Below are 21,798 nucleotides of genomic sequence, written 5' to 3'. Positions count from 1 at the left end.
AAAAGCCTTCTGGGAAAACGTCTTGTGGACAGATGAGACCAAGATAGAGCTTTTCGGTAAAGCACATCATTCTACTGTTTACCGAAAACGGAATGAGGCCTACAAAGAACAAAACACAGTACCTACGGTAAAATATGGTGGAGGTTCAATGATGTTTTGGGGTTGTTTTGCTGCCTCTGGCACTGGGTGCCTTGACTGTGTGCAAGGCATCATGAAATCTGAGGATTACCAAAGGATTTTGGGTCGCACTGTAGGGCCCAGTGTCAGAAAGCTGGGTTTGCGTCCAAGATCCTGGGTCTTCCAGCAGGACAATGACCCCAAACATACGTCAAAAAGCACTCAGAAATGGATGGCAAAGAAGCGCTGGAGAGTTCTGAAGTGGCCAGCAATGAGCCCAGATCTAAATCCCATTGAACACCTGTGGAGAGATCTTAAAATTGCTGTTGGGAAAAGGTGTCCTTCCAATAAGAGAGACCTGGAGCTGTTTGCAAAGGAAGAGTGGTCCAAAATTCCGGGTGAGAGGTGTCAGAAGCTTATTGATGGTTATAGGAAGCGACTGATTTCAGTTATGTTTTCCAAAGGGTGTGCAACCAAATATTAAGTTAAGGGTGCCAATACTTTTGTCCAGCCCATTTTTGGGGTTTTGTGTGACATTATGTCATATTTGCTTTTCTGCCTCTGTTTTATATTTGTTCCAATACATACAAAGGGAATAAACATGTGTATAGCAAAACATGTGTTAATGCAATACCTTTTTTGTGTGAAATACTTGATTTTCAGGAAAAATATCAAGGGTGCCAACAATTTCGGCCATGACTGTATATATATATATATATATATATATATATATACATTTATATATTGTGGGAACTCGCTTCAAGTGGTTGAGCTTCTTCAAAGCACACGGCAACTCGCTTATTTTTTAAGGGCCTGTTTGCCCACTTTTATTTAAGAAAGTTCAAACAACCAAAATTCTTCCCACGCAGGGGTATCCACCATCACACGAATTCAAATGAACAGTATTCAGCCTCCTGGCTTGTACGCAGTTTTAAGTCTGCCTCCTGCAGACTCTTCCCAAAGTATGGCACTAGCACACAGCTAGTCTGGCTTCCACCTCTCCTAGGTGTAGCCCACCTGACTCCACGGCAGAGACCTCCCGTCTGCCTGGGTGGAGTCCTCCTAACTGCCGGGGTGGAGCCCTCCTGACTCCGTTTGCCGGGGTGGAGCCCAGAATCATGGCCTGGCCTCCACTAAAAGTCCTGCACACACCTGTGCAATCAGCACGCTGGCTGCTCCCAAAATATGGGCCCAGGATTGGAGATTTCATCCCTCCCAAATCTCTAAGAAATCTCCAGGCTACAGGTCCCAAAACAGGCTTTACAAACCAAAGAGGAAACTTATAAATCAGTTTCCTCTGCATTGTGAGAACTGCCTGGAGCCCCTCAACCTGTTTAGTTGAGAATCCTGGGTCTCCATCATGATTTCCACCATGGCAGGATACCGCACTGCCACAATATATATATACTAAAAATGCCACATACAGGGAACAACAAATTGTCTAAAAAGCAAAAAACAAGACTAGAATCATGTACAATATGCACAAATGAATGGTTTATAGAAAGTGGATGATTGACATGACACCTAAACCACAGTGAGGAATATAACAAAAAGAGAATGAAAGGCACATTACTAATTCACCATTCACAAATAAACTATGGTTTACTCAAAGTTTTTATTGTTCTTATTGTTCTATATCTCCTGTTTCATTCTGCAGGTGTGCAAAACCTAGAAGCATGAAATTCCCTTAGCCCTTTTTGTTATTTTACAATTATTTAATTATGGTTTACCCCGTGAGAGGTCCTAGTACAGATGGTGAAGTGTATATACAATATATCCGATATACTTCTCTTTTGCACAACTGCAATAGTGTATCACCCCCTATTTTAAATGATCTTATCCTTTTTATTCCTTGTATTCTCAATTAGAAAAATTCACCATTATGATTAGAGATGAGCGAATCGAAGTATCCGAAGTGGAATTCGAGTCGAATATCTGAAAAATTTCGATTCGTGCCGAATCCGAAAAATAGCCTAATTCGGACGCGCGAATCGAAATTTTTCAGAAAATGGCGGCTGACATGTGCGGCGACGGAGCGGGGATGTCTGGGAAGGCGCGCAGACAAGGCGCGCTGACCCATAATGCATTCCTCAACGACATGTGATCGCATCAGCCAATCAGCAGCCAGCCAGCCAGCACTGTGTAATGGTCGAGCTATAAATAGCGGCCATTTTGGAATTCTTCATTTGCCTGCAGTCATTGAACAGAGGCAGACCGCTCTGTACTAGGGACAGGGACAGAGTTAGGGCCACAGAAACGAGAATTGGGGACAGAGAAAAGTTACTTAGGGACAGAGAACCATTACTCAGGGACACAGACTTGTTAATGAGGGCCACAGAATCGTTATTTAGGGACAAAGAAACGCTAGTTAGGGCCACAGAATTCATACTCAGGGACAGACAGAATTGTTACTCAGTGCCAGAGAATTGTTACTTAGGGCCACAGAAACGTTATTAGGGCCACAGAATTTTTACTCAGGGACAGACAGAATTGTTACTGAGTGCCAGAGAATTGTTACTCAGGGACAGACAGAATTGTTACTGAGTGCCAGAGAATTGTTACTCAGGGACAGACAGAATTGTTACTGAGTGCCAGAGAATTGTTACTCAGGGACAGACAGAATTGTTACTGAGTGCCAGAGAATTGTTACTCAGGGACAGACAGAATTGTTACTGAGTGCCAGAGAATTGTTACTCGCACAGACAAAGAATTGTTACTCGCACAGACACAGAATTGTTACTCGCACAGACACAGAATTGTTACTCGCACAGACACAGAATTGTTACTCGCACAGACACAGAATTGTTACTCAGGGCCACAGAACTGTTACTTAGGGACAAAGAAACGCTAGTTAGAGCCACAGAATTCATACTCAGGGACAGACAGAATTGTTACTCAAAGAAAGACAGAATTGTTACTGAGTGCCAGAGAATTGTTACTCAGGGACAGACAGAATTGTTACTGAGTGCCAGAGAATTGTTACTCAGGGACAGACAGAATTGTTACTGAGTGCCAGAGAATTGTTACTCGCACAGACACAGAATTGTTACTCGCACAGACACAGAATTGTTACTCGCACAGACAAAGAATTGTTACTCGCACAGACACAGAATTGTTACTCGCACAGACACAGAATTGTTACTCGCACAGACACAGAATTGTTACTGAAGGCCACAGAACTGTTACTTAGGGCCACAGAATTGTTACTCGCACAGACACAGAATTGTTACTCGCACAGACACAGAACTGTTACTGAGAGCCACAGAACTGTTACTTAGGGCCACAGAATTGTTACTCGCACAGACACAGAATTGTTACTCAGGGCCACAGAACTGTTACTTAGGGACAAAGAAACGCTAGTTAGGGCCACAGAATTCATACTCAGGGACAGACAGAATTGTTACTCAGGGACAGACAGAATTGTTACTGAGTGCCAGAGAATTGTTACTCAGGGACAGACAGAATTGTTACTGAGTGCCAGAGAATTGTTACTCAGGGACAGACAGAATTGTTACTGAGTGCCAGAGAATTGTTACTCAGGGACAGACAGAATTGTTACTGAGTGCCAGAGAATTGTTACTCGCACAGACAAAGAATTGTTACTCGCACAGACACAGAATTGTTACTCGCACAGACACAGAATTGTTACTCGCACAGACACAGAATTGTTACTGAAGGCCACAGAACTGTTACTTAGGGCCACAGAATTGTTACTCGCACAGACACAGAATTGTTACTCGCACAGACACAGAACTGTTACTGAGGGCCACAGAACTGTTACTTAGGGCCACAGAATTGTTACTCGCACAGACACAGAATTGTTACTCAGGGCCACAGAACTGTTACTTAGGGACAAAGAAACGCTAGTTAGGGCCACAGAATTCATACTCAGGGACAGACAGAATTGTTACTCAGGGACAGACAGAACTGTTACTGAGTGCCAGAGAATTGTTACTCAGGGACAGACAGAATTGTTACTGAGTGCCAGAGAATTGTTACTCAGGTACAGACAGAATTGTTACTGAGTGCCAGAGAATTGTTACTCGCACAGACAAAGAATTGTTACTCGCACAGACACAGAATTGTTACTCGCACAGACACAGAATTGTTACTCGCACAGACACAGAATTGTTACTCGCACAGACACAGAATTGTTACTGAAGGCCACAGAACTGTTACTTAGGGCCACAGAATTGTTACTCGCACAGACACAGAATTGTTACTCGCACAGACACAGAACTGTTACTGAGGGCCACAGAACTGTTACTTAGGGCCACAGAATTGTTACTCGCACAGACACAGAATTGTTACTCAGGGCCACAGAACTGTTACTTAGGGACAAAGAAACGCTAGTTAGGGCCACAGAATTCATACTCAGGGACAGACAGAATTGTTACTCAGGGACAGACAGAATTGTTACTGAGTGCCAGAGAATTGTTACTCAGGGACAGACAGAATTGTTACTGAGTGCCAGAGAATTGTTACTCAGGGACAGACAGAATTGTTACTGAGTGCCAGAGAATTGTTACTCAGGGACAGACAGAATTGTTACTGAGTGCCAGAGAATTGTTACTCGCACAGACAAAGAATTGTTACTCGCACAGACACAGAATTGTTACTCGCACAGACACAGAATTGTTACTCGCACAGACACAGAATTGTTATTGAAGGCCACAGAACTGTTACTTAGGGCCACAGAATTGTTACTCGCACAGACACAGAATTGTTACTCGCACAGACACAGAACTGTTACTGAGGGCCACAGAACTGTTACTTAGGGCCACAGAATTGTTACTCGCACAGACACAGAATTGTTACTCAGGGCCACAGAACTGCTACTTAGGGACAAAGAAACGCTAGTTAGGGCCACAGAATTCATACTCAGGGACAGACAGAATTGTTACTCAGGGACAGACAGAATTGTTACTGAGTGCCAGAGAATTGTTACTCAGGGACAGACAGAATTGTTACTGAGTGCCAGAGAATTGTTACTCAGGGAAAGACAGAATTGTTACTGAGTGCCAGAGAATTGTTACTCAGGGACAGACAGAATTGTTACTGAGTGCCAGAGAATTGTTACTCGCACAGACAAAGAATTGTTACTCGCACAGACACAGAATTGTTACTCGCACAGACACAGAATTGTTACTCGCACAGACACAGAATTGTTACTGAAGGCCACAGAACTGTTACTTAGGGCCACAGAATTGTTACTCGCACAGACACAGAATTGTTACTCGCACAGACACAGAACTGTTACTGAGGGCCACAGAACTGTTACTTAGGGCCACAGAATTGTTACTCGCACAGACACAGAATTGTTACTCAGGGCCACAGAACTGTTACTTAGGGACAAAGAAACGCTAGTTAGGGCCACAGAATTCATACTCAGGGACAGACAGAATTGTTACTCAGGGACAGACAGAATTGTTACTGAGTGCCAGAGAATTGTTACTCAGGGACAGACAGAATTGTTACTGAGTGCCAGAGAATTGTTACTCAGGAACAGACAGAATTGTTACTGAGTGCCAGAGAATTGTTACTCAGGGACAGACAGAATTGTTACTGAGTGCCAGAGAATTGTTACTCAGGGACAGACAGAATTGTTACTGAGTGCCAGAGAATTGTTACTCAGGGACAGACAGAATTGTTACTGAGTGCAAGAGAATTGTTACTCAGGGACAGACAGAATTGTTACTGAGTGCCAGAGAATTGTTACTCAGGGACAGACAGAATTGTTACTGAGTGCCAGAGAATTGTTACTCGCACAGACAAAGAATTGTTACTCGCACAGACACAGAATTGTTACTCGCACAGACACAGAATTGTTACTCGCACAGACACAGAATTGTTACTCGCACAGACACAGAATTGTTACTGAAGGCCACAGAACTGTTACTTAGGGCCACAGAATTGTTACTCACACAGACACAGAATTGTTACTCGCACAGACACAGAACTGTTACTGAGGGCCACAGAACTGTTACTTAGGGCCACAGAATTGTTACTCGCACAGACACAGAATTGTTACTCAGGGACACAGAATTGTTACTCAGGGACACCTAATCGTTGAATTAAAGAGTATGTCAGACAACATGCAGAGGAGTGGCAGAGGAGGCAATGTTTTAGGAGCGAGCAGACGTGGCAGCAGAGGAAGGGGTCGAGGCAGCAGTATTCGCAGCCAGAGGCCAGTGCTCCCGGTGTCATCCAGCGGTCGTGTCTCCACCGACAACCCTGCCGTCATTGATTGGTTGGCTCGGTCGTCTTCCTCTTCCCAGGTCACCTCTGACACCTACAGCCAACGGTCGGTGGGTATGTCAGACACAACCGTTAGTTGGCATGGCCCGGGAGCAAGCCCACTGAAATCACATGTCCTCTACCTGCCCCTGTCCTTTGCTGTTCCCTCACCAAGCGAAGTATCGCATGCTGTGGGCTCAGCCCCACTGTACAGTGAGGAAGAGCTAACAGAGGGCGGTCAGGAACGGGGGGAGACATCGGCCTTTTCAGCAGCCAGGCGAAGAAGTACTGGCGAGGAGAGTGGCTCGGTAGCCGGTCTAGAGACAGGTGTGTCTCCTGACCCAGACGCAGCCGAGGGGGCTAGTAGTGAGGCGGAGACCGTACTTGATGATGAGGAGGTTGATCGCACTTGGCTGCCTCGTCGTCATCAGGCAATTTCTTCCGCATCATCAGGAGAAGAGGGTGCCAGCTTGGCAGCGAGCGAAACAGTCGGTGGGTTGCCCAGGAGGCAGCAGGGTCGCATCAGTGTCAGTGGAGCCAAACGTCCACGGAGTAGAGCACCAGCTCCACTGCAGCCTACCACCACGGCCAGTAGTGGTGCCGGTGTGCACGGAGGAAGTAGCAGTCAGCCAGTGAGGAGTAGCGGGGGCAAAGTTTCCTACTCGGTGGTGTGGCAATTTTTCGTCAAGCCGCCCGAGGAAGTAAACGTAGCCGTATGTCGACTATGTGGCCAGAAATGCAAGCGTGGCCAGGGGGCCCATGTTGGGACTACAGCGTTGCGGCAGCATATGCAGCGTCACCATTTGGTGGCCTGGGAAAACCGTGATAAAGATACGGCGGTTCTGCCTGCCCCAGCCCCCGCTCCATCACCCGCTCCGTTACTTGCTCCGTCACCCGACGTCGTCAATCACCCTCTATCAGCCAGTCAAGGCTCCAACACCTCTGCTGAGGGGAGTTGTCGCTCGTTGGCATCTTCCGCTCGTTCAGATGCTCCTTCTCCTGCTACTCCTCTTCTCGGATTCCGTCAACAGTCTTTCTTGGAATCCGTATCCAAGAGACAACAGTTTGCGAGCACGCACCCGACGGTGCAAAAGCTGAACGTCCTCCTGTCCAAGTTGCTGGTGCTGCAGTCCCTCCCTTTCCAACTGGTGGACTCAGCACCTTTCCGAGAAATGATGGCTTGTGCCGCGCCGCGGTGGAGAGTGCCAAGCCGTCATTTCTTTGCCCAAAAGGCAGTGCCAGCCCTGCATTCACATGTAGAAGAGATGGTGGGCCAGTCTTTGAGCATGTCGGTCTCTGCCAAAGTGCACGGCAGCGCCGACGTGTGGAGCTGTAACTACGGTCAGGGACAGTACATGTCATTTACGGCCCACTGGGTGAACGTGGTGCCGGCACAGCCGCACCAGCAACTTGGACAGGTCACGCCGCTTTTGCCTCCACGTTTGCACGTCCTTGGTCCAGCAAGCATGTCCGCCTCTACCACCTCTTTTTCCGCCGTGTCCTCAGCCGCCACCCCCGTGCCAAGTCCCATTACCCGACCGGCATATCACATGTGCAGGGCGCAACGGTGTCACGCTGTGCTGCACCTGGTATGCCTTGGCGAACGTAGTCACACAGGGGAGGAACTTCTGAGTGTAATGAACAGAGAAATCGACAGATGGCTGTCTCTGCGCAAACTGAAAATCGGAACCATGTTGACCGACAACGGAAAGAACATGGTGTCTGCTCTGCGTCAAGGAAGGTTGTGCCATGCGCCATGCATGGCTCACGTGTTCAATCTGGTTGTCAAGCGGTTCCTAAAATCCACCATCCCACTGCAAGACATCCTTAAAATGTCACGTAAACTGTGCATGCATTTCAGCCATTCCTACACCGCAAAGAACACCCTCATTGAGCTGCAGCGGCAGAACGGAATTCCACAGCATCGCCTGATCTGCGACGTTGCAACAAGGTGGAATTCAACCCTACACATGTTAGACCGCCTTTACGAGCAGCGAAAGGCCATCACCGATTTCCTGATGTTACAAGCGGATAAAGGTACTCCCCTGTGTAACTTAGATGTCAGCCATTGGCAGCTCATGCGTGACACCTGCCGCTTGCTCAGGCCCTTTGAGGAGGCCACGCTATTCGTGAGTCGGCAGGACTATGGGATGAACGACGTCATTCCTCTGTTGCACGTCCTGGAACAAATGCTGTTAACAATGGCTGGTCAGGGTGCGGTAGACGTGGCGCACAGATCTCAACGCCACATGACCCCTGTGGGGGCAGGACAGGAAGAAGAGGAGGTAGAGGAGGACATTTGTGCTCAGGAATTATTGAGTGAAATGGGTGGTTTTTCCACTCAGCGGACAGGAGTGGAGGAGCAGGAGCATCTGGTAGAGGAGGAGGAGGAGGAGACAGAGGACCCAGACGCACCGTGGCAGTATGCTGTGGAGATGGAGGCAGGGAGTCCCTCGCATTCCTTGGCACAAATGGCCCATAGCATGCTCGGTTGCTTGCGTAGCGACAGCCGAATAATAACCATCAGACAGAGGGATGACTTTTGGCTGTCCACCTTGTTGGACCCTCGCTACCGGTCCAAAATGGTGGCCTTTTTCACACCTGCTGAGAGGGAGGCCAAAATTACGTACTATAAAAACCACCTATGTAGTCAGTTGGTCTCTGCCTTTGTGCGCCAACGTCCATCCTCAGACACTGTGGGCCCTGTGCGCTCGCGTTCCGCTGGCATGGCAGCAGGGGAGGGGTGGGGTGGTAGGAGCAGTGGCAGCTCCACCAGCAGCGGCTGCCTCAGTCTGCAGTCGATGATGAGTAGCTTTCTTCACCAGCGCAGTGAGGAAACTACTAACCAGCCGCAGCAGCAGCAGCAGCATCAGGTGGACCTGGAGCAGGAGCTCAAACAACAGGCTTGGGCCTACTTGGACAGCACCCTGCCAACCGAGGTAGACAATCCCCTTGACTACTGGGCAACGAAACTTGACCTTTGGCCCCAACTAGCTGAATTTGCCCTTGAAAGGCTGTCATGCCCGGCCAGTAGCGTGGCATCGGAGCGCGTGTTTAGTGCGGCAGGAGGTATTGTAACTCCGCGGAGGACACGACTGTCCACCCAAAGTGTGGAGAGACTCACGTTTGTGAAAATGAATCAGGCGTGGATTAGTCTGGATTTCAAACCACCAGTTCCTGACACAACTGACTAAATCCGCCATGAATCATGCCTTAAACATGTGCCACTTTCAGGTCTCCTCACACTGCTGGTGTGTTGAATTTTTTGACATAGGGTGCTGCAAGATAACGGGCCTCCTATAGCTGCTGCCAGGCCCCTAATCTGCCATAGGCCCCTATATACCGCCTCCTCCTGCTGCTGCCAGGTCCAGAGTCTCTCATGGGTCCCTGTACGGCCTCCCATTGCTGCTGTCTCCATCGCCACACTCTGCCATGTGCCACTTTCAGGTCTCCTCACACTGCTGGTGTGTTGAATTTTTTGACATAGGGTGCTGGCAGATTACGGGCCTCCTATAGCTGCTGCCAGGCCCCTAATCTGCCATAGGCCCCTATATACCGCCTCCTCCTGCTGCTGCCAGGTCCAGAGTCTCTCATGGGTCCCTGTACGGCCTCCCATTGCTGCTGTCTCCATCGCCACACTCTGCCATGTGCCACTTTCAGGTCTCCTCACACTGCTGGTGTGTTGAATTTTTTGACATAGGGTGCTGGCAGATTACGGGCCTCCTATAGCTGCTGCCAGGCCCCTAATCTGCCATAGGCCCCTATATACCGCCTCCTCCTGCTGCTGCCAGGTCCAGAGTCTCTCATGGGTCCCTGTACGGCCTCCCATTGCTGCTGTCTCCATCGCCACACTCTGCCATGTGCCACTTTCAGGTCTCCTCACACTGCTGGTGTGTTGAATTTTTTGACATAGGGTGCTGCAAGATAACGGGCCTCCTATAGCTGCTGCCAGGCCCCTTATCTGCCATGGGCCCCTATATACCGCCTCCTCATGCTGCTGCTAGGTCCAGAGTCTCTCATGGGTCCCTGTACGGCCTCCCATTGCTGCTGTCTCCATCGCCACACTCTGCCATGTGCCACTTTCAGGTCTCCTCACACTGCTGGTGTGTTGAATTTTTTGACATAGGGTGCTGCAAGATAACGGGCCTCCTATAGCTGCTGCCAGGCCTCTTATCTGCCATGGGCCCCTATATACCGCCTCCTCATGCTGCTGCCAGGTCCAGAGTCTCTCATGGGTCCCTGTACGGCCTCCCATTGCTGCTGTCTCCATCGCCACACTCTGCCATGTGCCACTTTCAGGTCTCCTCACACTGCTGGTGTGTTGAATTTTTTGACATAGGGTGCTGCAAGATAACGGGCCTCCTATAGCTGCTGCCAGGCCTCTTATCTGCCATAGGCCCCTATATACCGCCTCCTCATGCTGCTGCTAGGTCCAGAGTCTCTCATGGGTCCCTGTACGGCCTCCCATTGCTGCTGTCTCCATCGCCACACTCTGCCATGTGCCACTTTCAGGTCTCCTCACACTGCTGGTGTGTTGAATTTTTTGACATAGGGTGCTGGCAGATTACGGGCCTCCTATAGCTGCTGCCAGGCCCCTAATCTGCCATAGGCCCCTATATACCGCCTCCTCCTGCTGCTGCCAGGTCCAGAGTCTCTCATGGGTCCCTGTACGGCCTCCCATTGCTGCTGTCTCCATCGCCACACTCTGCCATGTGCCACTTTCAGGTCTCCTCACACTGCTGTTGTGTTGAATTTTTTGACATAGGGTGCTGCAAGATAACGGGCCTCCTATAGCTGCTGCCAGGCCCCTTATCTGCCATGGGCCCCTATATACCGCCTCCTCATGCTGCTGCTAGGTCCAGAGTCTCTCATGGGTCCCTGTACGGCCTCCCATTGCTGCTGTCTCCATCGCCACACTCTGCCATGTGCCACTTTCAGGTCTCCTCACACTACTGTTGTGTTGAATTTTTTGACAAAGGGTGCTGCAAGATAACGGGCCTCCTATAGCTGCTGCCAGGCCCCTTATCTGCCATGGGCCTCTATATACCGCCTCCTCCTGCTGCTGCTAGGTCCAGAGTCTCTCATGGGTCCCTGTACGGCCTCCCATTGCTGCTGTCTCCATCGCCACACTCTGCCATGTGCCACTTTCAGGTCTCCTCACACTGCTGGTGTGTTGAATTTTTTGACATAGGGTGCTGGCAGATTACGGGCCTCCCATTGCTGCTGCCAGGCACGTAATCTGCCATGGGCCCCCGTACCGACTCCTCATGCTGTGACGTTGCAACAAGGTGTAATTCAACCCTACATATGTTAGACCGCCTTTACGAACAGCTAAAGGCCATCACAGATTTCCTGATGTTAAAAGCGGATAAAGGTACTCCCTGTGTAACTTAGATGTCAGCCATTGTCAGCTCATGCGTGACACCTGCGCTTGCTCAGGCCCTTTGAGGAGGCCACGCTATTCGTGAGTCGGCAGGACTATGGGATGAATGAGGTCAAATCGGCCATGGGCCCCCGTACCGCCTGGTCACGCTGCTGCTGGTCCCACAGTGAGACCTGGGTCTCTGTACGGCCTCCCATTGCTTCCACTCTGCCATGTGCCACTTTGAAATCTCCTCACACTCCTGCGGTTGTCCATTTTGTCATAGGTTGCTGGCAGATTACAGGCCTTCTGTTGATGCCGCCAGGCCCCATATCGGCCATGGGCCCCCGTACCTCCTGGTCACGCTGCTGCTGAGCCCACAGTGTGACCTGGGTCCCTGTACGGCCTCCCATTGCTTCCACTCTGCCATGTGCCACTTTGAAATCTCCTCACACTCCTGCGGTTGTCCATTTTGTCATAGGTTGCTGGCAGATTAGCGGCCTCCCATAGGTGCCGCCAGGCCCCATATCGGCCATGGGCCCCCGTACCTCCTGGTCACGCTGCTGCTGAGCCCACAGTGTGACCTGGGTCCCTGTACGGCCTCCCATTGCTTCCACTCTGCCATGTGCCACTTTGAAATCTCCTCACACTCCTGCGGTTGTCCATTTTGTCATAGGTTGCTGGCAGATTACAGGCCTTCTATTGATGCCGCCAGGCCCCATATCGGCCATGGGCCCCCGTACCTCCTGGTCACGCTGCTGCTGAGCCCACAGTGTGACCTGGGTCCCTGTACGGCCTCCCATTGCTTCCACTCTGCCATGTGCCACTTTGAAATCTCCTCACACTCCTGCGGTTGTCCATTTTGTCATAGGTTGCTGGCAGATTAGCGGCCTCCCATAGGTGCCGCCAGGCCCCATATCAGCCATGGGCCCCCGTACCTCCTGGTCACGCTGCTGCTGAGCCCACAGTGTGACCTGGGTCCCTGTACGGCCTCCCATTGCTTCCACTCTGCCATGTGCCACTTTGAAATCTCCTCACACTCCTGCGGTTGTCCATTTTGTCATAGGTTGCTGGCAGATTAGCGGCCTCCCATAGGTGCCGCCAGGCCCCATATCGGCCATGGGCCCCCGTACCTCCTGGTCACGCTGCTGCTGAGCCCACAGTGTGACCTGGGTCCCTGTACGGCCTCCCATTGCTTCCACTCTGCCATGTGCCACTTTGAGGTCTCCTTACACTCCTGCGGTTTTCCATTTTGTCATAGGTTGCTGGCAGATTAGCGGCCTCCCATAGGTGCCACCAGGCCCCATATCGGCCATGGGCCCCCGTACCTCCTGGTCACGCTGCTGCTGAGCCCACAGTGTGACCTGGGTCCCTGTACGGCCTCCCATTGCTTCCACTCTGCCATGTGCCACTTTGAAATCTCCTCACACTCCTGCGGTTGTCCATTTTGTCATAGGTTGCTGGCAGATTAGCGGCCTCCCATAGGTGCCGCCAGGCCCCATATCGGCCATGGGCCCCCGTACCTCCTGGTCACGCTGCTGCTGAGCCCACAGTGTGACCTGGGTCCCTGTACGGCCTCCCATTGCTTCCACTCTGCCATGTGCCACTTTGAAATCTCCTCACACTCCTGCGGTTGTCCATTTTGTCATAGGTTGCTGGCAGATTACAGGCCTTCTATTGATGCCGCCAGGCCCCATATCGGCCATGGGCCCCCGTACCTCCTGGTCACGCTGCTGCTGAGCCCACAGTGTGACCTGGGTCCCTGTACGGCCTCCCATTGCTTCCACTCTGCCATGTGCCACTTTGAAATCTCCTCACACTCCTGCGGTTGTCCATTTTGTCATAGGTTGCTGGCAGATTAACGGCCTCCCATAGGTGCCGCCAGGCCCCATATCGGCCATGGGCCCCCGTACCTCCTGGTCACGCTGCTGCTGAGCCCACAGTGTGACCTGGGTCCCTGTACGGCCTCCCATTGCTTCCACTCTGCCATGTGCCACTTTGAAATCTCCTCACACTCCTGCGGTTGTCCATTTTGTCATAGGTTGCTGGCAGATTAGCGGCCTCCCATAGGTGCCGCCAGGCCCCATATCGGCCATGGGCCCCCGTACCTCCTGGTCACGCTGCTGCTGAGCCCACAGTGTGACCTGGGTCCCTGTACGGCCTCCCATTGCTTCCACTCTGCCATGTGCCACTTTGAGGTCTCCTTACACTCCTGCGGTTTTCCATTTTGTCATAGGTTGCTGGCAGATTAGCGGCCTCCCATAGGTGCCGCCAGGCCCCATATCGGCCATGGGCCCCCGTACCTCCTGGTCACGCTGCTGCTGAGCCCACAGTGTGACCTGGGTCCCTGTACGGCCTCCCATTGCTTCCACTCTGCCATGTGCCACTTTGAAATCTCCTCACACTCCTGCGGTTGTCCATTTTGTCATAGGTTGCTGGCAGATTACAGGCCTTCCATAGGTGCCACCAAGCCCCAAATCGGCCATGGGCCCCCGTACCGCCTGGTCACGCTGCTGCTGGGCCCACAGTGTGACCTGGGTCCCTGTACCGCCTCCCATTGCTCCCACTCTGCCATGTGCCACTTTCAGGTCTCCTCACGCTCCTGCTGGTTTCCATTTTGTCATAGGTTGCTGTATGGCCTCCCATTGCTGCTGGCTCCACCGCCACACTGTGGCTCCAAACACTGGTTTTGGCCCCGTGACTGGCCAAAGGAGTGAAGTGTGCAGTGATTCTAAGATCGATGGCACTCATCTGCATGTCATACTGACTGACAGTATTATTTCTCTTCCCCAGCAGACTCCAAGGGCATTTAAATTAAAGGTACAGTGTTCTGCACTAATATTAAGTCTCTCTGAAGCCTAGAAACACCCTTTTTTAAGTTAAATTCACAGCGAATTTATTCGACTCGAATCGAATATTGTCCACGAATTCGCCGAATCAGTCGAATCGAATTTTTCATTTCTTCGCTCATCTCTAATTATGATAATGGACAAGCCATTCAGAAACAATAGTGGGATTATTTTGATTAATATCATATAAATAATCACATAAGCAATCTTTCAGTTTTCATGCACTTCATGTAATAGTACACTACAATACTAAATAAAATGTATTTATATAAGATTTATCAGGAAGAAATGTAATAAAACAGCAGACATAACCCATCCTTTCTAGTACATGCTTACAACAAAAATGAACCTGCCATAACTAATTTCTAACTGCCTTTACATCTTAACCAAGTCTCTCTAGATTTTTTCTATCTCAAACTGGCTTGAAGATAAATATCTGCCTAGCGTAGGTGCTCCTCTTGTAACTACCTTAACCTCCTTTTTTAAAATAGCACAATAAACTGCATCATTATAATGGTAACTATAATTTTACAATTTTCCAACAAATATAAATCTGACCTCCAAAAATACAATTCCTGACTCCACACTGCCTGTCAGGGTACTGTCCACGGCTGAAGTTCTGGAAGATCTGGCATTTCTGCCAGTACCCTGCATGGCCGCAGAAGCACACATCAGCCTCAGTTTGGTGCCAGACAGCCTTTATGAGGAGGCTTATCACTTCCTCAAGTTGCTGGATGATCTCTAGCTCCCCATGCCTTGTTCTTGTTTCCTGTGTTATTGTGACTTGTGATTTCCTGATACCGACTCGGCTTGCTCTTGGACCTGCCTACTGATCTGACCTCGGCTTGGCTTATGGATACTCTCTCGCTCCTCTGTGTATGACCTTGGCTTGTCCCATCTGACTACATCTGCTCTGATTCCCACCTGGTACCTGACCTTGGCTTGAACTGACTATCCAGTAAACATCCAAATCCCGGAAGGGCTTGCATACCATGCACAGGCGCCACCTGTCTGCAGACCTATCTCCGTGCACCAGCTGTGCTTCTGGGTGGACCACCAACCAGCACTCCTACAGGCGACCTGTGCCACTTTGGGCCTGACTCCCGCTGTCCCACTCTCAGGGGAGTCTGGAACTTAGCAGCAAGGAAAACCTCTCCATTGGCCTCCATCTCCAGGTACATGATACTGCCAAACAGACCTATTTTATCATTCTCATTAATACCCTCTCATGCAGTCCTCATCAACTCTTTTCTACTTTTAACTCTCTACTTCGTCCTTCATTACCTCCACCCACTAACTCACTGCCCAGAAGATCACTTCAAAAATAGGATTGATACAATTTGTGACAAGATTTCCACTGAACAGATATCTCCATCACCTTACTCTCCTTGTCCACCTGCACAATCTATACTTCCCTTGTTTAACCCAGCTACTATAGAGGAAATCACTGAACCTTTTTTTAATGCCCACCTAACCACCTCACCCCTGGACCATGTTCCCTCGCAAATACTACAGTTACCCTCTGGCTCTATCCTGCACTCTTTAACTCATATCTTCAATCTCTCCCTTTCTACTGGCATCTTCTCAAACTCGCTAAAACATGCACGAGTCACCCCCATACTTAAAAAGGCCTCACTGGACCCAACCAATCTTAACAACCTAAGATCTATCTCCTTACTCCCGTTTGCCACCAAACTCCTTGAATGTCTAGTCTACAACCTACTGAGCTGCCATCTCATTCAGAATAACCATCTTGATCCCCTTCAGTCTGGATTTTGCCCACAACACTTCACAGAAACTGCTCTCCTAAAACTCACAAACAAATTACTAACAGTTAAAACCAACAGTCACCGTTCCAAACACTTACTCTTGGACCTCTCTGGTGCCTTTGACACAGTTGACCACCCACCCTTCCTTGATCTCCATGAGTGTACTCTCCGTTGGTTTGAATCTCACCTATCTCACCGCACCTTAGTGTCACTTTCAACTCTGCTTCCTCCTCTACTATTCTTTTTACCATCAGGATCTCCCAAGGTTCTGTCCTAGGACCTCTTCTATTCTCAATCTACACTTCTTCCCTGAATCAGCTGATAGCTTCCCATGGTTTCCAATACCATTTCTATGCTGATGTCACACACATCTATCTCTCTACACCTCAGCTCGCCCCATCAGTTTCCTCACGTATCACTGATTTACTAACAGACATCTTACACTGGATGTCACACCACTTCCTCAAACTCAATCTATCTGTCATGCACCACCTGGTGGTGTCTCTAGCAGCCCACAGCACGGGGTTCCTCGGGACGCGGGGTCTAAGTCCCAATCTGCTTGTTCACCAGGGCCCCTGATGGTGGGGATGGACTTGGAGCAGACTGAGACCAGGTCACGACCCCTGAGTACATCCGGCAATGGTAGAGAGCGCCGTCAGGGGTGTGCGGGAAAGGGAGCCTGACGTGAAGAGGCTGGCAAGCCTGGTAACAGGGACAGATCCGTGCGGGATGGATGGATCATGCGGGTGATGTAAGGTGTAGTCAGGCAGGCCAGGTCAGCAACCTGCGGGCAGCGAGGTACCGGAGGAGCAGGCAGAGAATGGTCAGGGTCACAAGCTAGGTTCAGCAACTAACGGGCAGCAGTACAGAGGATCAGGCAGAAGGATGGTCAGGTAAGCCAGGGGTCAAGCAGGAGACAATCAGCAGGGTCAGGAACAATGCAGAGGTCGACAACAGAAGCTTCACAGGTTTAGATAACAGGAACAGAACAATAAAGACCAAACGGCAATTGACATACCTCCTGTCCCATTTAAATAGGGTCCCCTGCGCTGTCATTGGTGCCAGACGCACGTCCCAGATCGCGAGTGCGCATGCGCAGCCGTCGCGATCGCCCAGGTCCTGCTGCTCGCTGGCTAAAGTGTATCGGTGTTCTGCGCATGCGCCGCCCGGCGCATCGCGGCAGAGCCACCGATCCCTGACATTATCCAAAGTTGAACTCATAATATTTCCTTCCCCATTGCCTCTTCCCATGATTTCTCTGTCAAGATCAATGGCACAACTATCAACCCATCCATGGCAGGGTGCTAGTAGTAACCCTGGATTTGGATCTATCCTTTCAGGCCCACATCCAACCCCTGTCCAAATCATGCCACCTCAACCTCCACAACATCTCCAGAACATTTCCTTTTTTAACCAATGATACCACACAGCTTCTAATTCACTCCTTGGTTATCTCTCGCCTCAACTACTCTAACTCCCTCCTCATTGGCCTACCTTTACATATCCATACCCCCTTCAGTCCATCATGAATACTGCTGCAAGACTCATCCACCTTACCAACCGTTCAATGTCTTGTACCCCTCTCTGCCAATCCCTCCACTAGCTTCCACTCGCCAAACAAATAAAATTAGAAATACTAACAACAACTTAAAAAGCCATCCACAACTCTGCCCCCAGCTACATCACTAACCTGGTCTCAAAATATCAACCACAATGCTCTCTTCGGTCCTCCTTTGACATTCTGCTCTCTAGTTCCCGTGTCACCTCCTCCTATGCTCACCTCCAGGACTTCCCCTGAGCTTTTCCCATACCCCAATCTGTCCGACTATCTCCTAATCTATCCACTTTTAGACGATCCCTGAAAACCCTTCTCTTTAACAAAGCTTATCCTGCTTCTAACCAATAAACTGTATTTATTTTCTCCATCAGCTCAGCCTCCACAGCTATTACCTTTCATATTACTTGACCCTATGTCTTAGATTGTAAGCTCTAATGAGCAAGGCCCTCTGATTCTTCTTGTACCAAATTGTATTGTAACTATACAGTCTGCCTTCATTTTGTAAAGCGCTGTGCAAACTGTTGGTGCTATATAAATCCTGTATTATAATAATATTAATATACAACAAAATGAAAGCCCAAATTGTCCTGAAAAAAGGTATATTTCACCTGTACAAGAATTAGATAAATCATTCTTGCATGTTTTACTAATACATGTCAAAGTTGTAAAATTGGGTCTGGGCATTAAAGTTTGTTTTTACCTTGGTCATGAAAGGTTTAACCATTAGTGTTGCATTTGTACCTTTGTACCTTTTACAGGAGTGAGAGCTGAATTGGTTAATAAAGTCTCTTTCCTACCGTGAAAATAAGCACCATGAGGACCTAAACACTGTTTTCTGTTAGGAGTCAGATATTTAGGCAATGTATAAAAATATAACAATAATAAAATATATAAATAATAATAATAATCATAAAAAGCAAGGCATCTTGCAATGGTAGCCAGTGTATTTTCTTATGATCAACATATATTTATCTTATATTGTAAACTATAGTCTAAATAATATCAACTTCACTAAGCATTTGCAGAGTATTCAACCAGCTCTGATTGCCTTCCTAAAACCCCTAACTTACTGGAAGTACTTTCTGCAGATTTACAGAAGCTTTAACATGCTTCAGCAACTTTCAAGTTGAACTAAAGCATTCTTAAGCCTACTAAAAACTACAGCCAAATTACTGAAGATCTCTATTCAGCACTCCAAGAATGGATCTGAAGGGGGCTTTAGGAACTTCAAAAAAATCTGTCAACGCTTGTTAAAGAAAGCCTATGCTGAGGAAATATGTGTGGTGCCATTACTGAGCTTTTTGGTTGGAAATGTAAGCTTCAAACTGTAATAAAGCATACATAAGCCTGATTAAGACCTCTATTCAACACTTTCAGACTAAGGGTGAAGGGTGCTTATAGAAATCTGATTCAATTTACTTACAGAAAACCTATAGTGAAAGGTATAGCTGCTGCAATTGCTATAGTTGCCTGTTCAAAAGGATTCAACATTTTTGGGAATTCTCACTTACTACTTCTAAAAAACTCATTTTTAGAATTAGTGAGCAATTGCAGCCCCCTTACACTGAAATCCCTTTTTTCTGCAATAGCAGTTCCCTTTTATTTGTTTTCAGCATTGGCAACTCCCTTACACTGAATTTCCCTTGACATGCAAAATTATAAAAAAAAATATATTACTGTATTAATTTAAAACCTCTGTAACTTTCAAATGTTCTGCCTCAGATAAAATCTTCACAGATTTTATCATACAAACTAAATGCCTTGTTTCCCGTCTACTTCTTACCTTTTACATAAGGATAGTATAGCAGTCCTTGTTCTCACTCAGTTTTCAGACAAAGTAATGGACAATGCACTTTGGATTGCTTTTATATAACTTACTGTGCAGCTAAGGCTCTCAATTTAGGGTAGCCTTGTCAACATGTATTACAAAAAAGTAGAACGCATTATGCAATGGTTTGCAAATAACTTATGTCACTTGAAAGCTGTACAAATATGTCTAAAACCACAAGCCTTTCAAATCAATACACAGCAAGGTATACCATGACGCATAATCTGTATGCAGTACATGCTATAGAATTTATAAACAAGGGTGTAACTGTACCCACGGCTTGCCTGGAGTTTGTATGGTGACCCAATAGTACAAGAGGCTGAACACAGAAATACAATACCTCTCTAAAACTACATGATATCCAAGCTGCAATCAGGATACAGATAATAAATTTAAGTGACGGTTGGAAATCTTCTAGCAACCTACATTATTAGTGTTTTCCAAACTAAAGGCCCAACATAGGAGGTGATGGAAAATTCCTGCAATGGGGACATAGATAAAAAGTTTTACTAAGATGGGGAATGACTGAGACCTCAGACAATGTTCTTATTGCTGTCCAGGCATCACTGTATTGGTGATTCCCACACCTGCTATATTTTTGTACAGGTGTCATGGGGACAGAAAAAGGAATGAAATCTCCCCTATGGGCTTAGACAAAGAAATAAACCTGGCAGAAAGGTTATCTCTTCATCACTCTGCCCAAAAATAAAAAAAATGGAATTAGGATTTGTGGGGTCATTTGTCATTGTCATGTACCTCCTATAAACAAGACACTTATGATATACAATATTATTAAATGGAATATTTGAAGGCTTCTAACACTTTTTGATTCAATGAGTATGTAGTATGAATAATTATTTCCATAACTATAACTTCCAACTACAATGGTATTCCTAATTTGCAATTACTGTCTCTTTTTTTTGGAACCAAATCCCTCTTTTCGCCTTAGTTGTCCATCTTTGTGGTCTGATGATGGGGCCCCAACCCATGGGATGCAGACTGGTACCGATCTGTGGTCTGCTGGGGGCCAGGCCATGTGGTTGGAGGTGGGCAGCTGTCAAGCAAACCAGCGCAACCTGCACTGCCACCCTCTTTCAAACTGAGCTGTCATCAGGTGACAGGCTGCACCCCCCGAGGTGAAAGGTGCACCCCCAACATGCTCCCAAGTTAAAAGGCTGCAACCCCAAACTTCCAATGTGACAGGCTGCAGCCCCAAAGCCAGCCCCCCGAAATAAAAGGTTGCACCCCCAACACCACCCCCTCCTGGGCCATGGAGGTGCTGTCTTCCTTGAGGCCAGTCTCTGACGCCGGGGAGGTTGGGGGCTGCTGGTTTGAAATATAGACCTTCATTAAACATAGCAAAACCAATATTTATAATAATGCATTTGTTAGTTTGAAATGTGGTAGAAAAACAGTGGTGCAAAAAGCCTTTATGGATTTAACCATTCGTTTCATGTAATAATTGTTTTTAGGTCATGTAGCTGGGGGCATGACAAGAGCGTGTTCTTTGCCTACACACTTTGTGCTAAAAGGTGTCTATCTTTAATATCTCTCCTATTAAAATCAACGGGATTCAAATATGTCAAATCAAAAATGCCCATTTTCTTGGCTAACAGACAAAGGATTGTCAAAAAATAGGGGCGCTCCTGGCAAAACACTTTGTCCCCATATTAATGAGGAACATGGTCTCTTCCCCACAACCCTGGTCTGGTGGTTATGGAGATCCACAGAAATCACTTCTGACGTGAATGAGCAAGGGGTACATAGTACCCTCACTCATTTACACAAAAAAGTATCCTTGAAATAAAGATATTAAAATGTTTATTAAGTCCTTTATTACAAAAAAAAATCTTCAAAAAATGTCCCTTGTTATAAAATCAAGATGCCCATTGCCCACGAACTCACCAAAATGAAAAATCTGATGGACCTTGTGCACACAACCAACCCTGATGGTACTGCTTACAGAATGACAGCTCCTCAAGCTGTCATCTGGCATATAAGCGAAATGACTGTAGTGACATAATTCTCCACATACAGCATGTCCTTGGCCATAGTTTGTCAATGACATTGCCAAAATA

The 21,798-nt window shown here is 48.1% G+C and overlaps 1 protein-coding gene across 2 annotated transcripts in view; it reads right to left on the bottom strand.

Annotated features, from left to right (window-relative positions):
* The window catches only part of LOC149455655 (cytochrome P450 2K4-like), a 58,256-nt gene extending 38,455 nt beyond the window's left edge, over positions 1-19,801 (bottom strand). For both annotated transcript variants that reach the window (XM_089686049.1, XM_089686050.1), the window contains exon 1: positions 19,676-19,801. The gene's annotated coding sequence lies outside the window, so the exon portion shown is untranslated. The remainder of the gene's footprint in view (positions 1-19,675) is intronic.
* Positions 19,802-21,798: the final 1,997 nt, after the last annotated feature.

The sequence above is a fragment of the Staurois parvus genome, unplaced genomic scaffold, assembly GCF_062004578.1.
Source record: "Staurois parvus isolate SC_StPar_1 unplaced genomic scaffold, SC_StPar_1.0 ptg000390l, whole genome shotgun sequence".
Lineage (NCBI taxonomy): Eukaryota > Metazoa > Chordata > Amphibia > Anura > Ranidae > Staurois > Staurois parvus.
This window is presented reverse-complemented; position numbering and strand designations above follow the sequence as displayed.